We start from the raw sequence: 24,186 nt of genomic DNA, 5'->3' as shown, positions 1-24,186 counted from the left end.
TTTGGAAATTTTGTACCTATTTTATGCTCCCACCCATAGTGCATGTAAGATGCAAAACACTATTCTAGATATTTTACATGTTTATTTTTTTCTTCTCTCTCTATTTCTTCTTTCTTTCCCCCTTTTTTTTTTTTTTTTTTTTTTTAGACAGGGTCCTGCTCTGTTGCTCATGCTGGAGTGTAGTGGCATGATCATAGCTCACTGCAGCCTCTACCTCCTGGGCTCAAGTGAACCTCCTGCTTCGGCCTCCCAAAGTGCTGGGATTACAGGTGTGAGCCACCGCGTTGCCTTATTTTACATGCTTCTTCATTTAATCCCCACAAAGCCTGATGAGAACAGAGAAGGTCAGTAACCTGCCCAAAGTCACAGCTAAATGATAGAGCTGGGGGCGAAAGCAGGCAGTGCAGCAGAGCTCCACGGTCCATGTTGTTGCCGCGCCCGCTCTGCACTTCCATGGCAGCCGGCATGAGAACATGAGCAAAGAGAGGCTGTGATGAGACTCCTTCCTTCTGGGAGCCTCTAGATATGGCTATGGCCTCATCTTTCACTCTCCTTCTTAATTCATCAGGTAGGACAGGTGCAGAATGCTTTTCCTAGGCCAAAGCCTATGGTCTTTGCATTCTTTGTGCAGCGGTATAATTTGGAAAGAAGCAATGGTCGCTTTGGAGAGCCAGCCCCTTTGCTCAGCTCTCCTGTGCCCCTGTGCTGCTGTCGTTGCCCCTGTCACCTCTGCTGGCATCATTTCCCATGACTGCAGTGCTGGGGGGTACTTGGGCCTGGCCTGGGTCCCTACATCACCTGAGGAGGGTCTCCAAATAGAGGTGTGAAGGTTTTACAGAGTTTGTGTAGGGATTTCAGGCTTTAAACCCTTGCTTGTCTTTGCTGCTGCATTTAGTGTGAGGGATTGCAAAAAATGTGTATGTTTTCATTGGTGCAACCCTAGGGTCATATAGGGTCAAAAGGCTTCCTCTTTTAGGAAGAGTCCCAGACAGCTGCTAACTTATCTTCTTGTTCCGTCCCTGTTTGTGGGGGATTTGTATTTTTAATTGTCTTTCACTCTGAACAAAGACTGAGCAAGCAGAAAGTGTCGGGAAGGGCCCCAGGGAACATTCGGGCTTTGTGTTTTCTTTCTGATCTGTGGGCCTGGGGGACTTCAATGTTCACTTTCCTGACAGGAGGAGACAACCGTAGGAACTAGTGTGGTGTCCAATGCCAGCTGGGGAAGCAAACCAGTTTCCCAGCATTTATGTTTGAGGATCAATGGCACATGTAGAAAAATACTATATCCCAGGGGTTTTATATTACCAAGAATACCCCTGAAGATGAAGCCCATTTTTGGATCCTCAGTTCTCATGAAAATGGAGTTTGATGACCTAGAGTCAGCTTTGGCATGGGCTAAGCCAGAGCACCCTTTTAAAATGAGGATAGTAATGAGACCAACCCCATGGGGGTTACTGTGAGGGTTAAATGAGATAATGTATAGAGTTTAATGCTGAGTGCACCGTGGGTGCCCAGTGAATAGTCCTTGCTCTCACAATCCCCACCACCACTATTATCTCCCTAGACATCAGGAGAACAATTTTGTGAAGCAACTTTGGACTTTTGCATGTATATATTTATGAACAATTCAGTGCCTGCAAATGTAGAAGCTGATTTAAGTACCTTGGCCCTTCTGGTAGGAAGGTCTCTGGGGCCCCTTCACCTTGACCTTCTTTACCTTTAGAGTTTCTTCTTTCTTCACGCTTTCAGGAGGAAGTACGTGCCTCTCTCAACATTAGAGTTTCTTCTTTCTTCACGCTTTCATGAGGAAGTACGTGCCTCTCTCAACATTAGAGTTTCTTCTTTCTTCACGCTTTCATGAGGAAGTACGTGCCTCTCTCAACATTAGAGTTTCTTCTTTCTTCACGCTTTCATGAGGAAGTACGTGCCTCTCTCAACATTAGAGTTTCTTCTTTCTTCACGCTTTCAGGAGGAAGTACGTGCCTCTCTCAACATTAGAGTTTCTTCTTTCTTCACGCTTTCAGGAGGAAGTACGTGCCTCTCTCAACATTAGAGTTTCTTCTTTCTTCACGCTTTCATGAGGAAGTACGTGCCTCTCTCAACATTAGAGTTTCTTCTTTCTTCACGCTTTCATGAGGAAGTACGTGCCTCTCTCAACATTAGAGTTTCTTCTTTCTTCACGCTTTCATGAGGAAGTACGTGCCTCTCTCAACATTAGAGTTTCTTCTTTCTTCACGCTTTCATGAGGAAGTACGTGCCTCTCTCAACATTAGAGTTTCTTCTTTCTTCACGCTTTCAGGAGGAAGTACGTGCCTCTCTCAACATTAGAGTTTCTTCTTTCTTCACGCTTTCAGGAGGAAGTACGTGCCTCTCTCAACATTAGAGTTTCTTCTTTCTTCACGCTTTCATGAGGAAGTACGTGCCTCTCTCAACATTAGAGTTTCTTCTTTCTTCACGCTTTCATGAGGAAGTACGTGCCTCTCTCAACATTAGAGTTTCTTCTTTCTTCACGCTTTCATGAGGAAGTACGTGCCTCTCTCAACATTAGTTTCTTCTTTCTTCACGCTTTCATGAGGAAGTACGTGCCTCTCTCAACATTAGAGTTTCTTCTTTCTTCACGCTTTCATGAGGAAGTACGTGCCTCTCTCAACATTAGAGTTTCTTCTTTCTTCACGCTTTCATGAGGAAGTACGTGCCTCTCAACATTAGAGTTTCTTCTTTCTTCACGCTTTCATGAGGAAGTACGTGCCTCTCTCAACATTAGTTTCTTCTTTCTTCACGCTTTCATGAGGAAGTACGTGCCTCTCTCAACATTAGAGTTTCTTCTTTCTTCACGCTTTCATGAGGAAGTACGTGCCTCTCTCAACATTAGAGTTTCTTCTTTCTTCACGCTTTCATGAGGAAGTACGTGCCTCTCTCAACATTAGAGTTTCTTCTTTCTTCACGCTTTCATGAGGAAGTACGTGCCTCTCTCAACATTAGAGTTTCTTCTTTCTTCACGCTTTCATGAGGAAGTACGTGCCTCTCTCAACATTAGAGTTTCTTCTTTCTTCACGCTTTCATGAGGAAGTACGTGCCTCTCTCAACATTAGAGTTTCTTCTTTCTTCACGCTTTCATGAGGAAGTACGTGCCTCTCTCAACATTAGAGTTTCTTCTTTCTTCACGCTTTCATGAGGAAGTACGTGCCTCTCTCAACATTAGAGTTTCTTCTTTCTTCACGCTTTCATGAGGAAGTACGTGCCTCTCTCAACATTAGAGTTTCTTCTTTCTTCATGCTTTCATGAGGAAGTACGTGCCTCTCTCAACTGAATTTCTCCCCAAGTACCATGGAACCTAAACAGTTCAGAGCTTTTTAAACTTCTCACATTGCATGATATTTGCCATTTGATTCAAAATTACATGATAAAAGAAATGGAGGAGGTAAACTTGCCAGACAATTCCTGTGTATGTTTTTGCATTTGTGCCTCTGGGTATTTAGTCTTTTTGGTTTGCACCAAGGCTTCCGCGGAGGAGTAGAGCATGTGAAATGGAGCAGTTGCTTATGTACTCATCTCAGTGGATGGTGTGGATGTCATTCATAGTGCATGCACAGCAACAAACAAACAAACAAATGCCATTTAACTTGATCCTTGGAAAGGTATTTTTATAATAACTTTAGTTTTTAAATCAAATATTTAGAATGTCATGGAGAAAGAACAATGATATTACAAATGCCATCATAAAGGAAACTTAGGGAGACTATTTTAAAGACATTTTTAATCTAAATGTTTAAAGCTTTTCTTATTTTATAAGTGAGTATTTTATGTATTTGATTGGTAAGGTAAAGCACATACGTATTGTTAGGTAAACCCGATTTAAAGGAAATAATACTTTTAAATGGCTACTTAAGATTTCAAATTTTATAAAAATATTCGGGAAAAATATTTTTCTACTTTCTAATAAGCAGAAATAGTTTGCATTACATTTTTTTCATTTCAGACTAAACAGTGCTATTATTCACTACATTAAGCGTAGTGTGTGCCACGTTAATGTGTAATATAAATACAGTTTAAGGAAAATGATGCTGATTTTTCTGTATAGCATGATAACAATAATATATTCCAAGGATTGAAATAACTTGAAATCTACTGCAAGCCCCAAATCCCTTATTTGCAATCCAAAATGCTCTGAAACTGAAAGTTATTATCATGACTCATTTGGCAGGATAGTCTGCCCTGAATTGACATGAAGCTATTCATAGCTTTTATTTATCCCAATCAGTGTGAATGTTCGTGTTTCGCTGCAGAAATATTAACTGTGTTGGATTAAGGGGTTCTGCCCTAATTACTTTCCGGGGTGTTTTGTTCCTTGTGGTATATGGTATGTGTACCGCATTATCTTGCTAACATCCACACACTTTTGAATTCTGAAGACTTTATCTGGCCCCAAGGTTTTGAATAGAAGATGGTGATCCTGCACCTACAACCAGAGGCTTCTTGCATCCTGGTGTTTCCAGGAACAGTCGCTCTTTATATCTGTTTCAGGTGTCAGTATTAATGAGACCCCATTCGCATTCAGAAGTGCTCCATTTTGGCATGGTCACCATACTGAGCACATACCATAGTTCTTGGTAACGGCCAGCGCAGTGTTGGTGAACATCAGCACATTTCTAGTGAATTCCCATGTATAAAATAAACAAGATCTACAGAAACAAGATTCCAGATTGTATCTTGAAAACCTAAAGTCATTTAAAGCATTATGGATAAGGTATCCCCGACTGCCTGTCTAGACAGCATTTCCCACGCATTGGTGCAGGTGCACGCTTCTTTTGATGACAGTTCATCCTTCTCCTCACTGTGATTGCCTGTGTCCCTGTCTTCTCTTTCTAGGCTGCAAGCTCCATCCATCATTGTGTATCACTATGCTCGGCGTATATAGCAAGTTCATTGTTTAGTCAACTCATATTTATTGAGCATTGGCCTTTGCCGTACTCTGGGCCCTGGGAAGAGCATGCTGAATAAACAGAATTGGTTTTGGTCCTCATGGAGATTCTTGTCTACGGATTTGGGGGCCTGGCCTGGCGAGATGGAGAAGGCTTGCTGTCAAGTGACTTTGAAGCCAAATCTGAAAAATGAGTAAGAGTTAGCCTGTGAGAGGGGATGCTCTTGAGGCTGAGGGGCGACATTCGCAGAGCCTTGGGATGGACCCCTCACTGGAGGCTTGTGGGGTAAGGACAGGCTTTAGGCAGTGGAATGATGAGAGTCTGTTTGTGCTTTTGGAAGGATGCTCTGGCTGCAGGGCAGAGCTGGGTTGGGGTTGGGGGCCGAGGAGAGCAGTCTGAATGGCTGCCTGGTCCAGGCTTTGTGGAAGGAAGGAAGGAAGGAGCGGCTCTCCAGCCCTGGTTTCGGTTTCTGTTCTGAGTGTGGGAGCTGTTCTTGGACAGTGCTGTGTGCTCTTCTCTGGAGTCTGAGGCCAGGGTAGTGACTGCAGTGTTCAGCCAAGTACGAGCAAGTGGAACTCACGGTTATTCAGGCTTCCGTCTTGCACACGTCGAGGAAACGTAAACAAGAAACAAAAAGCAAAGCCCTTACTCATAGTGGGTCTTCCCTGAGCCAAGTGCTTGAAAAGCTATGGGAGTGGGAACTGTTGGCATGATCGAAAAGGAAACTATTCTGGGAATGCCAGCTTTGGGGCGCTGGGAACCCTCAAGTGTCCCGCAGAGAACTGGTGGTGGAGGGGCCTCTGGAGGACAAACATCTACAATTTGCAAATGTATCAGTGACCCAGCCATGGCACTTCTGGCGGTTTTTCTTCCACCTTAACTTTGAGGTGAGACAGTGTGACTTGGAAACCAATTCTGCACTTTAAAATATAAAACATAAATAACTTCTATTGAATTAGCACAGAAGTTTGGCTGGAGGTAAATCTTTGGTGCCTAAATCTGAGTGCTTTTCCCTCAAATACGCACGAGAGCTCTTTGGCGGTCTTATTTCTCCTCTTCTACACAACCGAACAATTTAAATGAATTATAGACCATCACTCCTCATCTCCCCCAGGAAATGAAGCTTAGAGCCTCCTTGTTCAGCTAATTGTTGCTTGATTAAGTTGCCCCTTATGGATGGATAGATAAAGTGATTGATGCATGTGCTTATTATTATTAATACCATCCCGGTGCACAGAGGAAGAATAAACCACCAGCAGCTTCATTTAAGCACCACAAAGGGGGTTTCCTAGAGTTTGTTGTATTTGCAGAAAGGCTGTCATCGTCTTTCCCTCTGTACTGGAAATTACTTACCTACTTGGTATTGTCTTTCTGGCCAAGTCGTTTTCTTTTGAGCTAATTTCAGACTTCCACCACAGTTTAACAATAGTACAAAGAATTATTTTTCTACACCTTTGGAGAGTAACTTGCCAATACTGATATCCCATAACTCCTGAGTACTTGAATGTGTCTTTGCTGTAACAAAGACAGTCTCCATTGAGACCCCGGCACGGCCATCAGAATCAGGAAACTAGCACCGCTGCGTGAGTCCCCTCCCACCCGCAGACCCCGTTCCTGTTGGAATGTGTCAGTCATGTCCCTTGTAGCAGGAGAATCCGATGCAGGGCTAGGTGTTGAATTTCAGTGCCCTGCCTCCTTCATTATTCCTTGACTTCCATGAACTTGACACTTTTGACAATGACAAGGCAATTATCTTAGAGAATGTCTATCCGTTTGGGCCTGTTGACGTTGCAGGTTATGCATTTCTTACAAGAATATCACGGCGGTGAGGCTTTCTTCTTCTTGCATCCTTACAGGTGATACATGCCTTTGATTTGCCCCTTAATTCGTAACGTTCATTTGATCTTTTAATTAAGGAGCCATCAGTCAGGCTTCTCCATGATAAAGTTAGTCTTTTTCCCTTTGTCATAAAAAATATTTTGTGGGAGGTATTTTTGAGGCTATGTAAGTATCCCATTTTTCACCAGCCTTTTACCCACTGGTTAGCATCCATTGGTATTTCTTGGCTGAGTACTACTTTGATAGCTACCAAATGTCGATCTTCTAAGTCCATCATTCTTCCTACATTTATTTGTTTGCATTCTACATTATGGGAAAGCTTTCTCATTCGCCTATTTATTTATTCGTAGATTCCAATTTTGTTCAATGACAGAAATACATTTCAGTCATGTATTTGGGTGCTCAGATTGTCTTAGATGTGGCCAGTGGGAGCCCCATCAGGTTGGGTTCTGTGTCTTTTTTTGACATGTTGCTATTATCTTTTGAGCCCTTCCTTATTTTCTGGCCCAGGCTTATCTTTTGCTTTCCCTGCCCCAGGTCTGGAGTCAGCCATTTCTCCAAGGAGCCCTGATTCCTTTTGGTGGAGGATGGTGTTTGGAAACCAAGATTTGGGCACTGCCTGTGCTCGCTGCTGTTGGGGTCTTGCTGTTCCCAGGCTCTTTTAGTGGCAAGGTTAGGGAATATGTGTATTAGTTACATATATACTTACACATATGCATGCTTTTTTTTTTTTTTTTTTTTTTTGAGACAGAGTCTTGCTCTGTCGCCCAGGCTGCTGGAGTGCAATGGCACGATCTCAGCTCACTGCAAGCTCCACCTCCTGGGTTCAAGCAATTCTCCCTGCCTCAGCCTCCTGAGTAGCTGGGACTACAGTCGCCCGCCACCACGCCTGGCTAATTTTTTTTTGTATTTTTAGTAGAGAGGGGGTTTCACCCTGTTAGCCAGGATGGTCTTGATCTCCTGACCTCATGATCCGCCCGCCTCCTATGCATGGTTTTTTACCTCTGTATTTATTTCTGTCTTTATTGAGATATATGAAAAAGCACAAATTCAAGTCAAGTCCTGCTATTCTAGTGCCACAGCCTGGGTTATTATAGTTTTCTTTCTTTCTGTATCTGTAACTTCCTTCTCCAGTAGTCAAAAGCCTCACTTCCATTACCCTGGTATATAATATAATTTACTCAGTTGCCTGTGTGTGTGTGGTCTTGTGTCCCCACGGCTGCCCCACCACAATGACGATGCCCTCATCACCTCCCTGCTCTGGCTCCCAGCCCCTGCACAGGGCTGTGGTCTCCCTCCTGTGTCTATCCTCACTGCCCACATGGGCTTTTGTATTCTGTGTGCCAGGTGGCTGCTGCCCCAGCCACCCTAACAGGTGCTCTCTTTCTGCCAATACCTACCCTGGCTGCACCTGCCTCTCCACCCCTAGTGTCTACTCTATTAGTTTCCTGTAGCTGCCATAACAAATTACCACAAACTGGGAAGCATGAAACAACAGAAATTTATTCCCTCACAGTTTTGAAGGCCAAAAGTTGGCAATTAAGGCAGGGACAGGGTTGGTTCCTACTGGGGACCCTGAGCGGGAATCTGCACCATGCCTGTCTCCTACCTTCTGGTGGCTGCTAGCAATCCTTGGCCTTCTTTGGCTTATGGAGGAGTCACTCTAATGCCTGCCTCTGTCTTCATACAGCATTCTCCTTTCTTCTGTGTGTGTCTGTGTCCAAGTTTCCCTCTTCTTAAAAGGACACCAGTCATATTGGATTTAGGGCCCATTGTAATCTGGTATGACCTCGTTTAACTTGATGATATCTGCACAGACTCCATATGCAGAAAAGGTCCCATTCACAGGCTCCAGGTGGACACGAATGTTGGGGGGCAACTGTTCAACCCAGTACATCTTCTTTGCTGCGTTGCATCAAATGGGCTTTTGGAGTAAATCATTCATAAAGGAAGGATGGAGGAAGGAAGAGTAGAAGGAAACTCAGTTGTTTTGAGAAGAATGTTCTCCATTACTATATTGTTCTTCTTCTTCTTTTTTTTTTGTGTTGGAGTCTCACTCTGTCGCCCAGGCTGGAGTGCAGTGGCATGATCTCAGTTCACTGTAACCTCTGCCTCCAGGGTTCAAGCGATTCTCCTGACTCAGCCTCTCAAGTAGCTGAGATTACAGGCGCCCACCACCATGCCCAGCTAATTTATATATATTTTAGTAGAGACGGGCTTTCACCATGTTGACCAGGCTCGTGTCGATCTCTTGAGCTCACGTGATCCGCCTGCCTTGGCCTCCCAAAGTGCTGGGATTACAGGCGTGTGCCACTGTGCCTGGCCTACTGTTCTTATTTTCTCATCTAAAATTAGGGTACCCTGCTGACATCAGGACAGTCTTGGAAAACTCAGGACTTAAGAGTGAGCACAGGATGGCACTTAGTGTGATGACATTGGGCTGTTCAGGAAACATGTTTACCTTCTGTTCTGTGCCAACCCGGGGTTGGGGCACACCCCCGTCCCCCAGAGGCCCAGTTCCAGCTCAAACAACTGTCTCTTGGTGCATGTTGTCAGCCCGGTGCATGCTCTGAGTTCTGTAAGTGTGAGTGAACAGAGAACTCTGACTGTCATTGGTGCTGTGGGGGAAGAGAGCAGCCTGTCAGCACGTGGACTCCACTGGGGACTCATGGGGAAGCCACCATGGTACGGCAGGGCCTGGAAGTTTGTGCATGGTCCTTGATTGCCCTGATGGTTAAAACCACCTGCTCCCCCACTTTTTTCACATTATGTTCTGTGCATTCCTGCACAAATTAAATATTCTAGACAGTAGTTCTCCCTTATCCGTGGTTTTGCTTTTAGTGGTTACAGTTACCCATGGTCAACTGAGGTCTGAAAATATTAAATGGGAAATTCCAGAAATAAACAATTTGTAAGTTTTAAATTGTACACTGTTGCAAGTAGCATGATGGAATGTGACATCCTGCCTCTTCCTGCCCAGGACATAAATCATCCCTTTGTTGAGATGAGGGGATCTGCTGTAGTCCCAATACTCTATTATTTGACTCTATTACATTTTCTTTAAACATCTTCCTACTTTCTGGCATTTGGGTTAGTTTTGCTATTATAAATAATGCTCTTTGAACAAGATTGACCATAAATTTGTGTCTGCAGAAACTATTATTTGTTAAATATCAACTATTGATGGATCAGGTACTAGGCTAGGCACGTTACACATCTTATTTAATCCTTACCGCAAACCGTGTGGAAGTTATCCCGTTTGACAGAGGAGAAAACTGAGGCATAGGGTCTTGGGTTCTGTTACCTTGTGCGTTTGGTTCCTGAAGCAATGCCCTGGGAAGTGGCTATAGTTGCTGGATGGAGACCTGAATGGCTTCTACAGTTGTGGAGACGGTGACCAGCACGAGGGGATTTCTGAATTTTTAGGGCAATGGCTTGTTGATTTCTCATTTAAGGTCTCATTTTTATCACTATACTGTATATGAGATAAGGTCCCTATCCTTATCTCATATACAGTATAGTGATAAAAAAGTGTCACTAGCCAAGGCTGGCTCCTGCCCAGTTGTCATGGATATGGGAGCTGCCGAGGTCTTCCCTGGTCTCTTCCCTGCCCTTAGGGGGCTGTGCTGTCCTGGAGTCATGTGGCTGTCAGACCTCGGGTGCCATCCTGCGTCCTGCATTGCAGCTGTCATCCTACTCCATGATGAATAAGGATAGGCCTGTGAAGGGCCTAATCACTCATTAGGAAGTTGCATGTTGCCAAATTAATGAGCTAAGGGTCAGACATGATTGATCACCATTAATACTCAAACCATTTCCTAGGGCTGTCATCTCAGCAGGAGTTGTGGTCATAGATGAGTCTACGCTGGCTAGGGAAAGCTTTCTGGGATGGGTGGATTTAAAACTGTCTCCTGGATTTCTCAAAGAACTAAAAATAGAACTGCCATTCAACCCAGCAATTCCATTACTGGGTATATGCCCAAAGGAAAAGAAATTATTCTAGCAAAAGATACCTGTACTTTTATGTTTATTGCAACACTATTCACAATAGCAAAGACATGGACTTAACCTAGGTCCTCATCAGCAGTGGATTGGATAAAGAAAACATGGCATATATACACTATGGAATACTATGCAGCCATAAAAACAGTGAAATCATTCACAATAACAAGCATGGAGCTGGAGGTCATTATCTTAAATGAATTAACACAGAATCAGAAAACCAAGTACTACCACATGTTCTCACTTATAAGAAGGAGCTAAACACTGAGTATACATGGACATGAAGATGGAAATAAGAAACAGTGAGGATTCCAGAAGGGGAGAGAGAGAAAGTAGGGCAAGGGTTGAAAAACTACCTATTGGGTACTATGTTCACTACTTGGATAGCAGGATCATTAGGAGCCCAAACCCCAGTATCATTGCAATATACCCATATAACAAACCGGCACATGTACCCCCTGAATTTAAAACTAAAAGCAAAAACAAAAACAACCTGTAATCCCAGCACTTTGAGAGGCTGAGGTGGGTGGATCAGCTGAGGTCAGGAGTTTGAGACCAGCCTGGCCAACATGGTGAAACCCCATCTCTACTAAAAATGCAAAAATTTGCCGGGCAAGGTGGCGCATGCCTGTAATCCCAGCTACACAGGAGGCTGAGGCAGGAGAATCGCTTGAACCTGGGAGGCGGAGGTTGCAGTGAGCCGAGATCGTGCCATTGCACTCCAGCCTGGGTGACAAGAGTGAGACTCTGTCTCAAGGAAAACAAAACAACCCCTCCCACCCTGCCGCCTCCATCCCTGCCACACACACAAAGTTATCTTCTGAAGACCAGGAGAGAAGTACTTGGTATCAAGTGGTAAAAAACAAACAGGGCTGAGAGATTTAAGTAGGTTGGAGAAAGGAGTTTTGGGGCACAGGGGTTTTGTACTTCTTAGAGGTCCTGATACTAAAAATGAGGTCATTTTTAGAGTGGGAAGCAAAACGGCCCCATAACGATGTGTTTGCTCTTCATATGCACTGAAATGGCAGGAGGTGGAAATTGACGAATATTGAGGATGCTTAATACTTCAGTGGTTTTCAGCACCTTAAATAAATGCCAATGTGAAATTAACATTAAGATAGTGGTGCGTTTGCCTTCTATGGGACTTACTTGTGCTTCTGAAATAGTTCTTCAGGTTAATCGGTTATGGGCTGGGCAGGGCACACTTTCCTCCCCTTCTACCTTCAAAAGACCCTGCAAGCACCCAGGTGACCCTGCTTTATGGCAGAAGCAGCAACTAAAATGAAACAACTGATTCATCTGCATCCGGGTGATGCAAAGCAAGGAAAAAGCCCGTCTTGTTCTCTCTTGTTTCCTTAAAGACAGCATGGAGGTGAAGGGGTGGAAAGAGGGCGAGTATCTTTATTTTGGAGTATGGGAGTGTTTTCCTAGTCCAGACTACAAAAGGAAAGCTTGGGTTGGCCAGGAAACGCAGCATGTTTTGTTGATGCCCACTTGCCAGGAAAGTATTAAATGGGGCAGGACGTGTGACTTTGGAAGGGGCTGCATAAAGGAGGCTGGGAAACTGCTTCCTGTGCACCAGGGCCAGCTCAGGAGCTGGAACGATGCTTGGCAGGCTGTGGGGATCTTGCTCCCCTGGCTGTGTCCCCTTCCACACAGGCTCCCAGTGCAGATGCCAGGTCAGACGGAGGTGTGGGGCCCTCTCTACCTCTTGATGTGAACCCCAGTTTGGCCTGCCTGTGCGAGCCTCATATCCAAAGGCTAAGTCAGGGCCTAAGACTCCAGTTCAAATATGAGTTCTACCACTCAGTAGCTCTGTGACCTTGGGAAGTTACTTTACCTTACATGCCTCAGTTTCTTCATCTATAAAATGGGGACCACAGTAGTAACCACGTTCTTGGGATGCTGTGAATCAGGTGAGCTTATCCTCTTAACGTGCTTAGAACTTGCCTAACACTGTTAAGCGCTTAATACTCCTTAGCTATTGTTAATACCCGCATGGTGGAGGATATTGACAACATCCTGATAAGTGGGACACTCCCTGCTGGCCAGCTGGTATCATTTTCAAGGGTTTGCAGGTCTAGATCTGGATCAGGCAGTTACTCACAGAGAGGCTCCCTTGCTTACCAACAGGTTGTGTTCCAAAGGTGATTAAGTTTGCAGAGTGTGCATCAGGCTTTTTAAAACTAAGCTTTTCTCAAAACAAAGCCGTTTCAGTAGCAGGAACACTACAGGTATTTTCTTTCTACCAGACACTTGACCACTCACTGTGATTTGGAAAGATTAGAACTGGCCTGGAAACTATGTTTCCATCTTTGATGACAAAGCTTTCCTCATTCATGGTAGCCATATTTCAGGTATTCAGGAGCCACCTTGTTGACTGCCCTGATAAATAACAAGTTAATTGCTGCAAAATATCTAGTGGATAGTGCTGGTCTACATTCATTGGGTGTTTGCTGGGTGCAGAGTACAAGGCCTATTTAGGCCTAAGGAGCGTTGGTCTCAGTGGATTAAAGCACATCACAATGAACCGGTGACTTTAGGGCAGTGTAAGATGCGTGCTAACTCACTATTAGAGGCAGTGAGTTTTATGACTTCAAGGGAAGGGGGCATGTATGTGTCTTGTGTTGGCCAGGCCAAGTATTGTGGAAAAGAGACATTTGAACAATCTTTCAAGGTATGGTGAGACGTTTCCAGGCTGGGCCTTTCTCCTGAGCTCCAGCCTCGCACAGCTAATAGCCCAGCCATCACCTCTTTTTGGGTATCCCAAAGATCTCCAACTCAGTAGGCCCCAAACCACTCTCAGTATCTCTCCTCAAACATCCCGCACCTTCTGTTGCAGAGTGGCCCTCCCACCTATCTAGTCTAAGAAAGGGAAAAAGGTCACACCCAAGTGAGTATGAAGAGGGAGGGGAGGTAGACATTCAGAAAGAAGAGCCTCGCAGATCTCTTTTCTCTGTGAAGCTGGAGGCAGGGAGGGATCTGAAATTGCACCTGTGGAAAACGGGAAAAGGACCTGAGGAGAGGAAAGCAAAAAAGATCTGCAGAGACTCTGAGAGCTCAGATGAGGCGATCAACCGTCCATCTGCTGCGAGGTTCTCCAGCCTCTCACAGATGTTTGCAGTGTGAGCAAACAAGACAGAGTCATGAGGCTCATTTGCAGTGGGAAAGTGGCCAGGCCACTGTGTGGGAAGGGGAGTGGGGCCGGGGAATGGGTATTCTAGGGAGCAGGGCAGGAGGCCTCTGGAGCTGGACTCCCATGTTAACGTTGCTGCCCATGTTAATATATAAGCCTACATAGTCTTGTACTCTCACCCAGCAGACACGCAGTAAGTATAGGGCTCCACTGTGTGGAATGTGGAAGTGGACTGAAGGGAGCGTGGCCAGGACAGGGACGCTGCAGCAGCTCGGGGCAGAGCAGAGAGCCCCTGAACAGGCTGCAGCGGAAGCATGGAAGGAGGCCGTGGGTAACGGGGATGGTCCGACGGATGGAGACTGCACCCCTTGGTGGCTGACATGGCAATGGGTGGGAGGGCCAGGGACGTGGCTACTGAGCCAGGGAAAGCCAAGAAAGTGTCAGCAGAGAGGTCTAGCTGCTTTCCCATTCGTGTTCTTGCACTGTGTTTCTTACATCTGCCTAGGGAACTGCCCTTTGAGAGTTTGTGGGGACCTTTCTTAGAAAAGTACACATCTGGGTGAACGTTAACACATTGCATGTATTTTTAAGGCTTGATCTCTGGATAAAGATCTGCTGTTCTTGTTAGGCTGCATTGAGAACTGTTTTCTAGAGTGACCACTGGGTCATCTGCAGAACCAAGAACCAGTGATAGACAGGTGACTTTTGTGCACACACACATAGGGGCCCCAAGTCAGTTTGCTCGATTATGGTTCTGATGCAGCACACATTTCAGGTACCAGAGGAGTCTGTGGTCAGAGACAAGGTACATTTTATAAAGTAGCTATGGGAATAGCTTCCGAAAGGATATAGAAAACGTGCCTAATAGGAAAATTGTGCATAGAACAGCAAATATGTAAGACTGTAATCTGGATGATTTTCAGCCTGGAAAACTAGTTTTGTGGTATTTAAAAGCATTTTAGACTTTTAATTTCATATACGTTTATATTCCATTAATGATGAAACCTATTCACCACTGGCCTCCTGTTTTCCCATGACTCAACTGGAGATGTTTATTAAACATCTGGAATCTAGAAGTCCATTGGGTTAATGGATACTAAATAACAGTGATTTTCATACTTAATTGCTTATCAAAATTATTCTAGGATAATAAAAAAAATTCCCGGTTCTTATTTCATTAGAGTGGGGCCAGGGACCTTTTTTTTTTTTTTTTAAGTACCCCTCCTCCACCCCGCTTTTTTTTTTTTTTTTTTAAGTTTTAAGGTGATAGCGTTGCAAGGCAGTTTTGGGATAGTGGCATGAACAGAACAGAAAAGAATAAAGGTGGGTTATGATGTATTTGGAGTAGCGGTCCTGCCCCATCGTTCATCCTGAAAAATCTACATAGTAGGAGAATTGGTGGTTGAATCGCTTAAAACCTTATAAGGAAGACTGGCTGGGGACTCCCATTCTTAAATGAATCTATGACTTTCTAAAGTTCAACAAAACTTATGAAAATCAGTTTTGCATTGGTGCAGATAATATGTACACTGAGAGGCATGGTTTTTTCTGTATCTAGCCCTCCATCCAAACGTTAAACGTCTTTCTGATTTCAGGACTGGCAATGGCTGACTTCAGCCTTCAGGGTCCCGTGAGAGTCTGGAGAGTGATTTGAATGTCGCAGGCAGAGCAGGACTAAGCATGGCCACACAGGAAGATCTCAGGCTACCTCTCTCATATACAGGGTCCTGTTATCTTTGCTCTGAACATACTATCTTCATGCCATGAAGTTCTTGTACATTCTATTTCTACCTCTTAGCAGTCAGTACAGCTCTTAGGGTCTGCTTCTCCTTGTTTCCCTGTTTCTACAAAAATATTTCAAAAATTAGGCCAGGCGCGGTGGCTCACGCCTGTAATCCTAGGACCTTGGGAGGCCAAGGCAGGCGAATCACATATCCTCTTCTCCTGCATTCTGCTTCCCACAGTACCCCCTCCCTCTCTCCGCCGTCCACATGCTCACACACACCGTCGGGAGGCAGTCCAGCCGAGTGCAATGTCCCTTCGACCCCAGGACCAGTATAATATAATGTGATGTGACATTAAATGGAAGCAAACGTTTCATAAAACAATGCTTACTTCACTTTGTTCGGGGTGCTCCCTCATTTTCCATTCTATCATATGGTAAATTAAAATTAAGTTACAAGTGCTGATCTGAATGCAACAAATGATCCCACTACCCTCTGGTGGGTTGTTAGCAGAGACTTGCAAAACACTGGTCTAGAGGTTTCTGGCATATTCTTTGGAGTCAGACGGATGTAGATTTGAATGTTTGCTTTACCACTTAATGGCTGTAAGTGGAGCTTTGTAAGTAGCTTCATTTCCTCATCTGTAGAATGAGGAGAGTAGCTACTCTGCCTCATGTGGCTTGTTGGAAGATTAAATGAAAGAATGCATGCAAGGCATTTGGGCTGAGGTCAGGCTCCTAGTTAGGGCTGGAATGGTATTAATGATGGGGATGATGATGATGATGATGTTCAACTTCTAACTCCAGCTTTCTCTCAATTTACATAACTTTCATGGAAATTCTTTTGCTGAAAAAGCACACAGAAGTCGTTGTGAGGAACTTGCAAGAGGAACTTGCATTTGGGAAAAGACTATTGTGTGCCCAGGAAAAATTACTACTAAACACTGCTGTTAGATTCCTATACGCGCGTCATCGTGTGTGTGTGTGTTTGTTGTTGTTTTTTTTTTTTTTGTAGATTCCCATAGCCACTGTCCTGACGCAGAGCAGTAGTTCTAGCTCACCTCCTTCCCTCCATTTGGCTCTGTAGAGAGTGCTGCATAACTCATGAAACTGAAGCATGGCTTTTCCCAAGTCATGCACTCAGAAGTCGTTATAGCAGCCTGCGTAAACAAGCTCAGACTCTAGCTGGGCATCCGAGACCCTCCTGGGGTTCAAGTCCTGCCTCCTCATCTAGAGGCGTGGGTGACTTGCATATTTTCTTTTCTTTCTTATTTCTTCTTCTTGTTTTTTGTGGGGGCTGCCTTTTTGCCTATGCTTTTCCTAATCTCTAAAATGAGGATAATAGTCTGGGCATGGTGGCTTATGTCTCTAACCTTAGCAGTTTGGGAGGTTGAAGTAGGAGGATCGCTTGAGGCCAGGAGTTCGAACCAACCCAGGAAACATAGGCAGTGAAACCCCTGTTTCTACAAAAATATTTTAAAAATTAGGCCTGGCACGGTGGCTCATGCCTGTAATCCCAGGACTTTGGGAGGCCAAAGCAGGCGGATCATGAGGTCAGGAGTTCAAGACCAGCCTGACCAACATGGTGAAACCTCGTCTCGACTAAAAATACAAAAAAATTAGCCGGGCGTGGTGGCGTGCGCCTGTAATCTCAGCTACTCAGGAGGCTGAGGCAGGAGAATTGCTTGAACCCGGGAGGCAGAGGTTGCAGTGAGCTGAGATTGTGTGACTATACTCTAGTCTGGGTGACAGAGCGAGACTCCACCTCAAAAAAAACCAAAAAACAAAAAATTAGCTGGGCATAGTGGACGCACCTGTAGTCCTGGGTACTTGAGAGGCTGAGGTGAGAGGCTCTCTTGAACCCAGGAAGTCAGGACTGCAGTGAGCTAGGATTGCACCACTGCACTCTAGTCTGGGTGACAGAGTGAGACCTGTCTCAAAAATAAAATGAAAAGATAAAATGGGGATACTAGTATTTAACTGGTTAGAGCTGTTATGAGAGTTAAAGATGATTGGTGTGAAATACTCAGTGCTTGCTTCTCACACACCAGTGACTCTTATGAAGACTCACACCAGTGACTCTTATGAAGACACCCGTGTTGGTGCATAAGACAGTTGCTCTGCTCACATCAGCAAACACATCTTCAGTCCTGCTTTGGCCGCCGATACCAACCTTTTACCTCCCCTAGCTTGCCTGCCACCTTCTCCCTGCCTAGACAGCACCTCCTCATCATTAAGGTCTTCCTTTACCATAAAGCTTTCCCTTGCCATAAAGCTTTCTCTTACAAGCCCATTTAACAATGATTTATGTATTCCTTATGAACTAGCTAACTTAGTTGGCAATTATTAATACACTACCTTCTGATCTTTATTGCATAGTCTTTTATTATTATAATTATAGGATTATTAGTTAGCTTTATGTGATTTATCTCTCACCTCCTCAGTTAACTTATTTGTTCCTTGAGGGTAGTTAGTGATATTGTCTTACCCATCTTTGAATCCCCCACAGCATTCAGCACAGTTCCTTGTGACAGTGTGTGTTTAATGAATTTTTGCTGATCCATTGGGTGACTGGGTAACAAGAAAAGGTGTTCCATGGCCAGGCGCGGTGGCTCACACCTGTAATCCCAGCACTTTGGGAGGCCCAAGTGGGCGGATCACGAGGTCAAGAGATTGAGATCATCCTGGCCAACATGATGAAACCCTGTCTCTACTGAAAATACAAAAATTAGCTGGGCATGGTGGCGTGCACCTGTAGTCCCAGCTACTCCGGAGGCTGAGGCAGGAGAATTGCTTGAATCTGGGAGGCAGAGGTTGCAGTGAGTCGAGATTGAGCCACTGTACTCCAGCCTGGAGACAGAGCGAGACTCTGTCTCAAAAAAAAAGAAAAAAGAATAAAGAAAAGCTCCAGAGATAATATGAATCCTAGGATAATGTTACATTCCTCAAGATTTGATTTATATTTACTTTTGGTAGTTCCAGGTCATTTTCATTTGATCAGGGATGGAGATGATTCAAAGCTGGGCTTCAGCCTTTGATATTAGTTTATTTCTACTTAGTTGTATTACTTACAAAGCTTGTGAGGGTGTTTCCAGGAACCCCTTTTCCTAGCTGGGTCCTGGTCTTCAGTTTTTGTCTTCTCAGTCACCTGAGTGTGTCAAAAGCTCTGCTCAGTTTCAAAGCCCCACAGCCTCCTCTTCAGAAAGGAGCAGCTGTCCCTGCCCTAGGATGACAGCAACCCTAAATGTCAGGTTCCCCTTCCTGGGTTTCTTTTTCTCCTAGATCTTGCCCCCCTAATTTTTAACTAGCTTGTTAGCTCTCTGATGCATTTAAATGGATTTTAAAAATATATTCTGTCCATATTTCTTCGTTATTCAGCCTGGGAGTCAGGTCTGAATTACCTATTGTGCCATTACCAGAAGCACCACCCCCGTCTCAGCTAAGGAATTTATTACCTTAAATCCAGCAGGCACTTTTAGAAGTCTCTGGAACAGAGAATTAACATGATTAAATGGTATTTTAGGAAGATGACTGTCAGTGGTATGCAAGACGGAGAGGAGTTTGGAAAGTCTCATTAAGTAGAACAATTAAGAGGTCATCATGACTCAGTGCTTTCTAAAGTAAGATGAAGGCAGAGGTTAGAGTGGATAAGCCTGGGCTTTTCATGTTAGATAGGCCTGAATTTAAATGACAGTTTTGGCTCTCCACTTACTAGCAGGTAATAAAGGATAATAAAGTCCCTATTTCCTAGGGTTGTAAGGGTTAAATGGCAAAATTTGTAGAAAACCCTAGGTTTTTTATTTTTTATTTTTCGAGAGGGGCTCTCTTTCTGCCACCCAGGCTGGAATGCAGTGGTGTGATCCTGGCTCACTGCAGCCTCGAACTCCTGGGTTCAAGTGATTGTCCCACCTTAGCCTCCCAAGGAGCAGAAACGACAGGTGTGTCCCACCACACCTAGCAAGAAAACCCTAGTTTTAATTCCCAGCACATAGTAGGTGCTCCTCCATAAATGGTAACCGTTGCTCTTACTATTCTAAGAACCAAAATTCAGTTATTTGGGTGAAAATTCAACCTCACTGTTAATAGCACTAATCATGGATAGTACTGCCAACTCCATGGGGGATCATTCGTGACTTACGAATCACAATGAATAGCTTGCATGCCTTATATAGCAGGCTTGGCACCAGTGATATTCTCAGTACCCACCATGGGCTGAATTGACTTATGGCCAGATGCCACGGTTTTGAAGCCAGTCCCAGCCTCAAATCTCAAAGGTGTAAAGATAGGTGATTTTACAAAGTGCCTTTCGTCAGGCTCCAGGGTAGATGCTTCAACTCTTTTACTTACTTTGAAGTACAGGTTGCTCATATATTAGGTTTGCAGAACCATAAAATTTTAGCATTTTACTTTTAAAAACAACCTGATGTACAAGAAGAGAAGCTTACAAAAAAAAATCAGATTATGATTCATCGTATCGTGGATAACCCCAGGAATCATCTGTTTAAAACATCCCATTTTTCTAGATGATCAAAGTGTGGACGAGGAAGATGGAGGGATTAGCCCAAGGACACACACCAGCAATGGCAGAGTCAAGGCCGTGACACAACTGTCCTGATTTCTGTGCATTTTGGTTCTTAGACAAACATAACCGCTCTGTGTCATCTCCACTGAGTTACCTGCCTTCTCTAACTTTGTTCGAGGTTCACATGGCCTGGCTGTTAGTGCCTGTGGGAGGCTTGCCTTACAGAAAGACCAGCGTGTCACCTTGACTTTCGATAACGGAAGCTACATGATACATACCGAGTAAGCATCTTTCTTTCCAGTCCTCAGTTCTCTGACCCTCTGTGCCTGTCATCTCAGTCTTTTAATCTCTGGAAACATAATTAATCTATTTTTAGTGTCCAGCTAAATGATCCGTTTCTGGTGCTAGGCTTGAGGTAGATTCTGCCTTTGCTCTTTTTCACAGAAGTAAGGACGTATGCTCACCCTCGGCTAGTCATGAGAAACCTATGTCAAATGGCAAACTTTGTACCGTGTCGCACGGCAAGCGCACTGGTAATGCACTACCTGCCCAGGGTGTGGGAGATGGGTCAGGGGAGAAAAATCAAGTCACAAAGGAGAAGGGCCTTCATGTGACTGGGTTAGCTTTTCATTGAGTCTCATTGGAGATGTCCTAGCTACAAACAAACAAACAAACAAACAAACAAACCCAAACAAACAAAACCTGAAATAAGTGTAGCCCTTTTTAAGTTTATTTTTTACTCTGATAAAATACTTGTTCGATTTTTTGCTTTTTCTAAAAGTTACTTATAATTAATAACAGTCCTGATTTAAGATTATGAACTTTTCTAATAAGTTTGAGGTTTGGCTGAGCTGCATCCTTACTAGACAGGCACATTGCGTAAGTGAGGAATGCACCCAGCCGGTGGATGACAAGCCTGGCACGCCGACCAGTGGAGGAGTCTTATCAGAATGGCCAAAATGACCACACGGCCGGAGCATGGGAGAGCCAGGCCATTGAGCATGAACAATAAGGGGACTCTAGAGCTTTGCTTCTCGGAGTGTGACCCAAGGACCTAGGGGCTTGTCAGAGATGCAGACCACAGCGGTTGCCTGGAATCCACTGACTTGGGATTCCTGTGCATGTTCAAGTTGGTGAAGCGCTGGTCTGGATTTCACAGTCAGCTCTTCCCTTTAAACTGACCCTATCATTCTTTTGCTAAAATCCTTCGGTTTCCTCTTCAGTCTTAGATCATGGTCATGACCAAAATCCTAGGCATGGTCTTCTGGGTGAGCCGCGTCTCCGGACCCTCCCTGTCACTGACTGCCGTCCACAGAGGCCACCTTGCCTCAGGGCCTTTGCAGCTCTCCCTTCTCTGTTAGTTGCTCAGGGCTGCCGTAACAGACGGCTTTCACACAACAGAAATGTATTCCATCACAATTCTGGAGGCCAGAAGCCTCAGATCAAGGCATCAGTAGGGCCCTGCTCTGCCTCAAGGCTCTAGGGGAGAATTCTTCCTTGCCTCTTCCAGCTTCTGGTGGCTCCAGGCATGGTCGGCTGCAGCAGCCTCACTGCGGTCTCTGCCTTGGGCTTCACGTGCCCATTCCCCCTCTGTGTCTGTGTCTTCATGCGACATTCTTCTGTGTGTCCGTGTCCACACTTCCCTCTTCTTATAAGGACGTCGGGTTCCTGCGAGCTACTGGTCACAATATTCTGTCAGCTGATCATTGTATAATCTTGTCTTATGTGTTTCTGTTTGAAGACACCCTCTGTAATATTTATTGTTGATTGATTAGCATTGAACTCACAGCACTATAATGCATGCCTGAGCAAAGCTTATCTAATAATTTTCCCTGTAAGGCACATCATAGCTTTCTGGTTCTTAGGAACCCGGGAAGGTGCTTCAGCACAATGCCTAGGGGCCATTTTAAACAGCAAAGTCGCCAACAAAAAGCACAACGATGTGAAAAATGTCTCACTCCGTAGCCTGTGAAAAGGACACTAGTTTGCCATAGGGGAGCAAGAGCGGGAAGGCAGAGTGTGGCCTTGTCCAGCCTCAGCTGGGAACATGTGCATCAGACGACTTGAATTCAGCACACGTCCGCGAGTGACCACCAATGCATCTGAGTATTGATTTGGGGGTTGTGGATATGTTTTAGTGAGTAGGCAAATTCACAGATACAGAATCTGCGAACAGTGTGGATCAAATGTGTCTTCACACACAGGCTTTAGTTTTAAAGACAGAAAGTTGGGTTTTTTGTCTTGGTGCTTTGCTTTACCTGACAATTGACTTTTTCAACTACTGTTTCAGTTTAAAACTGATCTTTATTGTCTTTCAGAGAGATTCCCATCTGGGTGAACTTTAAAAGCCATCACTAACATAAGAACAGGAACCACGGTGGGCTGGGAGTGGGGGCACCTGATAGGAACCATACCATATGGCTTTTTGAACTATTTCACATGTGACCTTTTTTTTCTTCCCCCTACTGGGTTATTTGTGAGAAACATAATGGAAGAAATATGATATTATTCTGAGTACTAGCTGGAAGCAGGGCCACTTCCACACGCCTCTCATGTTTCCATATTGCTAGGCTCAGGCTCAGCTGCAGCACCAGGGACCACGCACAGTGCTTCTGCACATCAGGCTGTCAGGAGACCTGGCGTCTGTTGCTCTCTACTCATGACCACTATACCTACCCCTACCCTGTAACTACTCTTCCCTCGCTCTTCCCTCTACTTTCTTGGCCGCTCTGGATTTAGTGGTCTCCAATCTGTGTCTTGAGGTCTTTTCCAGAGGGAAGATCAGGCTGGGCAGGTGGTCACCACCCTGGCGGGCAGAGCTCTTGCAGGGTGAGCCTTTGAGGGGTCACCAGTGCACTCCTCTGTGCACAGCTTTCCCCAGCACTCCCTAGTCTTTTCTGAAACTCTTTATCATCTTGTACCCAGGACTCCTCATGGGGCATGGTACCTCCCTTCTTTCCAGTGTCCTGTTAGGTTGGGAGTTCCTAGATGGCAGGGAATGTCATCTTTCCCTGTTCCTGGAGCATCATTCTCAATACATGACCTTTGAATGGGTGGGTGAACAAATGAATGAATGGAACAAATGAATGAATGAGACCAAGAGCAGCAGTATCTGCAACTCCTTGCGGCCATTCCATGTTCTTGTGAAATATCTCTAAGGTTCCTGTTTGTGTCTCAAAGAATGGTGGCTGGAGCCTCCATATGAGTGGAGGAGGCCAACCTCTGACGGCACCCCACCTAGGCCCTCAGAGCCATCTTCAGAGCTGGCCTGGGCCTGGTAGTGGGTGTTTCCAGTGTGGAAGACAACATTTGCGCTTTGTAGGACTAGCAAAAGACCTAGAAGAGGGCGGAGCATGGGAGCTCATGTCTGTAATCTCAGCACTTTGGGAGGCCAAGGTGGGAGGACTGCTTGAGCCCAGGAATTTGAGACCAGCCTGGGCAGCATAGGGAGACCCCAGCTCTACAAAAAATAAAAAAAATTAGCTGGGCGTGGTGGCTCACACCTGTGGTCCCAGCTACTGGGAGGCTGAGGTGGGAAAATCGCTTGAACCCAGGAGGTTGAGGCTGCAGTGAGCCGTGATCACGCCACTGCACTCCCGTCTGGGTGACAGAGTGAGACCCTGCCTCCAGAAAAAAAAGGCGATGCTCTTCCTATGGTAGAACTTAAATTTGGTTAGGAAAAGGGAGTGGACTATACACAGCTGAGAGGTGTATAGGTAAGGCAAGGGATAAGATGAAAGACTTTACTTAAAACAACTGCCCTAAAGCAATGTTTGATTTTTCAGAGGAGCAGTGTAAGATCAGTGAATATCGCAGGAGCTGGAGGCAGAGGGACTGCTTTAGGCGGGAGTGGTCTGGGAAGCCCTTGTGGAGGAGGAGGCTGGGTCTTAGAGGGCGGGTAAGGACCTGCAAGGCCAGGGAATGAAGAGCAGAGGGCATGGGATGAGCACGGAGCAGGAGGTGTCTGCAGCAGTCAGTGGGCCAGACTGCGGGAGGCATACAAGGAAAAGGCTGGGGGCTCCTACAGGCCCAGGGTGAGGCC

General features: G+C 45.1%; 1 protein-coding gene and 1 non-coding gene across 27 annotated transcripts in view; one reads left to right on the top strand and one right to left on the bottom strand.

Annotated features, from left to right (window-relative positions):
- Positions 1–24,186, top strand: part of IRF2 (interferon regulatory factor 2) — an 89,245-nt gene that overhangs the window by 22,688 nt on the left and 42,371 nt on the right. For 5 of the 26 annotated variants that reach the window (XM_063664343.1, XM_063664327.1, XM_063664337.1 and 2 more), the window contains one exon: positions 20,323–20,425. The exons of 13 other annotated variants lie outside the window; for them this stretch is intronic. The gene's annotated coding sequence lies outside the window, so the exon portion shown is untranslated. Of the gene's footprint in view, positions 1–147; positions 270–20,145; positions 20,426–24,186 lie in introns of all 26 variants that reach the window. 8 more of the 26 variants (XM_063664344.1, XM_063664346.1, XM_063664335.1 and 5 more) reach the window with 3 other exon arrangements.
- LOC129035959 (small nucleolar RNA SNORD79) lies at positions 22,424–22,507 on the bottom strand. The gene has a single exon (XR_008502436.1). It is a non-coding gene; the product is annotated as a small nucleolar RNA SNORD79 (small nucleolar RNA).

This window comes from Pongo pygmaeus, chromosome 3 (assembly GCF_028885625.2).
Source record: "Pongo pygmaeus isolate AG05252 chromosome 3, NHGRI_mPonPyg2-v2.0_pri, whole genome shotgun sequence".
Taxonomy (NCBI): domain Eukaryota; kingdom Metazoa; phylum Chordata; class Mammalia; order Primates; family Hominidae; genus Pongo; species Pongo pygmaeus.
The sequence above is the reverse complement of the archived record's forward strand: the minus strand, read 5'-3'. Positions and strand labels throughout refer to the sequence as shown.